We start from the raw sequence: 5,271 nt of genomic DNA, 5'->3' as shown, positions 1-5,271 counted from the left end.
AAGCACCAAGCCAGTCAATGTTGTGAATGCAGGGCACTGACAATCCTATAATTGACAGGTACCTGTGAGCCTTTCAAATGCTGTGGTACTAAACACCTCAACTTGGGAGTTGTAACACTGCAGGTGTGCTTTAGCACAGGCAAATCCTATTTGGAGGTTCACTAGGCCCAGATAAGAGACTATTTACTTATTACATCCCATTTCTGTACAATCTGCTCTTCTGCTTCATAGACCTGTTTTCTGAATGCTGCAACATTTCCCTCATACTTCAAGCTGACCAGATACAGAAAAGTCAGCTCTATCAAGCTCATTTAACTACCATTTTGGTTTTGGTTTTTCTTCACTTATTAGCATTTTGGGCTTCTCAAAAATCTTCAGTCATGGTAGCTTTTATATCATTTATATGGAAGCTGAAGCCTCTAATCTATTTCCTCACCTTTGCATCAGTCAGATGGCACAGCAACTGTCACTCATTAACGCTTATAAAAAGTACATTTTAAGCTATAGTAACTGCCTGCACTAGCAATGCTACTTTAAAAATTACTCTTTTTTCAATTCTAGAGAAACTAAAGTATTATCATGGCCAATTAAAGCTCTATATTAGCTCAGAGATTTATTACAGTGTATCTTTATTCTCTCTCTCATTTTGGACCTTATTGGACCCCTTCTATGTGTTCAGAGGGACAATCAACACTGTTCAGTGTGTGCAGCTTACTAAGGATGGTAAATTTCCTAACAGCACATTTTCCACTGCACACATTCAAGTCTTTGGCCTACCTCTCCTTTCACTGCTTCCATCCTCCAAACTTACAGAACAGTACTCTCATTCCCTACCACTGTGCCCATCATGACATTTGTGCTTCCCAGCATCCTGCTACTCATCCTTTTCATCTCTCAGTGGAGCATTTTTCAGCTGTCCATTTAATCCATGATCCTGTCCCTGAGAGTGACCGTAGGGAACGCTATTTAGAAAACACAAGAAAGAATAACACTGCCTGCAACTCATTGCTCTAATATTCTTTCAACATCAGAAAGGGTTGCATAAGAGGGGCTAAAGGATACATCCATGCCTAACCCTTTGGTATCAATTTATAGACCTCTTGTATGTTATTTAATCTAATCTCTTGCAAATCTGCTGAAATTGTCTGCTTCTGGAACATGCTGAAAGGAGCTTGTACAAGTTCACTGCCTGCTGTGTAAAATACCAGGGATTCATATAGTGCCAAGATCCTGCCCTCTGTCTTATTATAATGACCCCATTTTGCTGGTTCTTTGGGCTGCTGCTGAAATTGCTGGCTGAATGTGCAATCTCTCAACTGAGATATTCCTCTTGTGTTGCAATTGCTTGTTCTGAGCTGGCTTTGTGTGGGAATGGTTTGGGTGACTTTTACTTAGATCCATTAGATAATTTTAATCTGTTCTGAAGCTTGATCTGCTGCTTTCCTCCCACACTGCCCCTCCCTCCACCCCAGCACTTCCTGAGGTCCTGCTGGAATTCCTCACCCTTAGCATACCACATTTGACTTCAGAAACAAACTTAGTGGCTACACTCTAGGAGACCTCAATGTTTATCTCTGATTCACTGACTGTGATTCCTGAAGATCCCTCTCTTGCCTCCTTTTCAACCCATGACTACTATTACACTCAGATGCCATAGCAACTTAGTTTCTTTAATCAGAGAGAAACCTTCACCTAAGTCCTCGCTGTTCTTTCAATGCTGCAAGAGCAGAATTTTTTCTCCTCTTCTCAATCATGATGCTCAAGGTTTCCTTGAGCAAGTGAAGCACAGAGCAGCAACACAACCAATCTGTTACTTCCAAAGTGAGATTAAAACAGTGAGATTAACAAAGACAGAAAACTGACTATTCTGAATTCTGCCCCTCCCTGCCCCTGTGGAAACATTACTACATTGTTAAGAGACATCTTTCCCCAATAGTGACTTTGATCATTGGCTCTATTTCAGGCCATGCAAATGAGACAGATAGACAAATTGAAACATTTAATCCCACCATAACTGAAACCTCTTCTCCTGTTATGAAACTTCCACAGAATCACAAGGTTGGAAAAGACCTTCAAGATCATTGAGTCAAACCCATGCCCTGGCACCTCAACTAAACCATGGCACCGAGTGCCACATCCAGTCTTTTTTTAAACACATCCAGGGATGGTGACTCCACCACATCCTCAGGCAGACAATTCCATTACTTTATGACTCTTCCCATAAAAAGCTTTTTCCTAATATCTAAGCTATATTTTCCTTGACACAGCTTAAGACTGTCCTCTCATTCTGAAGTTGCTGCCTGGAGAAAGAGACCAACCCCCACCTGACTACAGCCACCTTTCAGGCAGCTGTACAGTGATAAGGTCACGTCTGACTCTCCTTTTCTCCAGGCTAAACTCCCCCAGCTCCCTCAGCCATTCCTCACAGACCTTGTGTTCCCAGCCCCGTTGCCTCCTCTGGACGTGCTTGTGTGTCTCAATGTCCTTCCCAGGCTGAGGGGCCCAGAGCTGGACACAGCACCCAAGGTGCAGCCTCACCAGGCCAGGACACCATTGGCCTTTTTGGCCAGCAGGACACACTGCTGGCTCATGATCAGCCAGCTGTCAGTACCCCTAAGTCCCTTTCTGCCTGGGCACTGTCCAGCCACACCGTCCCCAGCCTATAACGCTGCAGGGGGTTATTGTGGCAAAATGCAGGACTTGGCATGTGGATTTATTAAACTTCATCCTATTGGACTTTGCCCATCCATCCAACCATTCCAGGTCACTCTGCAGAGCTCTCCTGCTGTCCAGCAGATCAGCACATGCTCCCTGCTTAGTGCCATTTGCAAATTCACTAATGAAAGACTCAATCCTCTCATCCATATCAATAAAAATATTGAACAGAACTGGCCCCAGCACAGACCCCTGAGGAACACCACTAATGACAGACTTGCATCAGTGCTCACCAAAAGTACTTCTAAGATCAGGCAATACTACGTTTGGATATCAACCCCACCTTGTGAGAGCACATGTGGTAACCACATACAGTTCAAGGAGTCCTGACAAAAAACTGTGTTGTTACAGGAAAACATCACGCCACGAAGACACAGCTTGGCATTGCACGCAACAGAACTGAACACTGTAGTGCCTGTGGGGAAGAAAAAGACCCATAGAATGAGGGAAGAAAGAAGCAAGTAGGCTACCATTTACTGCAAACTGGGAGGAATATATTTTTTGACTTGGAAGATAAAGCAAGATGTGGGTCTTTTTCCTCATAGTCCTATACCTATACAGGTAAATCCTATTTGATTCCTTTTCTGAGAGGAAGGAGCGTATTATCCAGACACACATATTTCTTTATTGAACAAGTTCCTGTATAAAAGACCAAGACCTTTCCTTTAAGATCAGAGAGAATCATGCTATGTCCATGTCATTCTTTGACCTTTGGATATTGTACCTGTAGTTTTATTTTACCAATGAAGGTACCCAAATAATCTCAGCAGTGTTGTTAGAGAGATAATGAAATTGATGAATTCTTCGTAAAAGCAATGCTTGAAGAAAGTAAAAAAGAATGAAGAATAGTGTTTACTTCCTTAATGAAATTGTGACAGTGCCTTCAGGAGAGTGATTATTTTCTTCAGTTGTGTCTCTTATCAGCAGCTTCATCTGTTTGCTGAGTTTGTTTGACTGTTAGCCTCAATTGGGATGTGCACTTGCTGCTTGACTGGCTTGATGACCTCAGCTACAACAGCTATGAGCAGCAAAGGTCAGGAGTTTATAATACCTCATTCATTTCCTAAAATGCCAGCTTCAACTTGCCTAGAGCCAGGGGTCATATACATACTGCACATAATTACATTTTAAAGGGTTATGGTTGAGAGACAAGGAAATGTGTGCATTTCAAAAGGGGAGGGAATTACTCCTGTGAAACAGTCACTGCTTTCTGTTCCCATTGGGAAACAATAAAAACATAACCTCTACATCATGCAGAGGCAGATACTGAGCAACTTGCAACTAAGCCTTACTTCTTTATCCCACTAGATATTAAAACATGTAATGTCCTCAGCTCACCTCACTTTGTACAGCCACTACAGCACCTGAAACTGCCCATCACATTACTGCTACAGCACATTTCATTTCCTTTAACTCTTTTTTTTTCCCTAATGACTGTAATAAGGCTCATTTGGTTGGGTAGGGGTTTGTACTCAAGCAGTTAAATGAAATTTAAGATTGCAACAAAACCTACAATACATCAGAGCTGGCATTCTTAACAAACACTGTTTAACAGGAACATTATTATTTATGGGGAAATGGTTCTGAAAATAAACTCCTACACATGTTTAATGTCTTCTTTCCTTTATTTTTATTCTATGCAGCAGGAAAGATTTAGAAAAAGAACACAACCCAAAACAATGAAAAATGACTTAATGCCCAGTAATGACTAACTATATGCAAAATTGCTTTAAAAACCAAAAATCAGTTCAAGAGTTCTTCAATCTACTATATTTTAATAGATAAAACATGACAAAAATGTTCATTCAGAAGAATCTTAAATTAAATTTCAATCTAATAAGGGCCATTTATCTTCTTGATGACTTATATCCAGGAGTGAGGAAAACACAATGTAAATTCTCTTCACCACGATCCCTTTTTCATTTCTTATTTGCTGATGTATATCACATTATTGAATTTTAGAAAATGATGAGGAGAAGAATTGGTGAGTGCTTCACCCTGCAAACTTTCATTATTTTTTTCTCATTGCCATATTTGAATATGCTCAGGTTTCAAATAAAGTTGAAGTATTTTTTTAATTAAGCCATTTTAGCTCAAAGTTAACACAAAGTCACCTGTAAAGCCCAACCTAGGCTGTATTTTCTTATTTGGTTCCACAAATCCACAGTTATGTGCCTATGGGTAACCCCAGAAACTAAAAATTGCTCTTCTATAGAGGAAAATAAATGTGGAGGGGTATCAAATACCACACTGGTTTTAAGAGGAGTTGCACATTCAGATCACGAGCCACGATCCCTAGTTCTCCCATACACAAATATTCCCTTGTATTGCAGTATCCAGTGGAACTGTGGAGTGTGAGCTCCTTGAATTTGGGGCTGGAAATGCCTCCTTTGGCTGTCAATCAATGCAGAAGCCAGAATGCACGTCACATACCCACAGCTAACCACAAGGAGCCCCCGAGGCTGAGAGGCGGCAGTAGCGGGGATGCCCGGCGCTTCCACTGCACAGTTCTGCTCGCTGTGTATGTGACAAAAATGGGACTCGTTTGGATACCCC

The sequence above is a fragment of the Passer domesticus genome, chromosome 4 (assembly GCF_036417665.1).
Source record: "Passer domesticus isolate bPasDom1 chromosome 4, bPasDom1.hap1, whole genome shotgun sequence".
NCBI lineage: Eukaryota > Metazoa > Chordata > Aves > Passeriformes > Passeridae > Passer > Passer domesticus.
The sequence above is the reverse complement of the archived record's forward strand: the minus strand, read 5'-3'. Positions refer to the sequence as shown.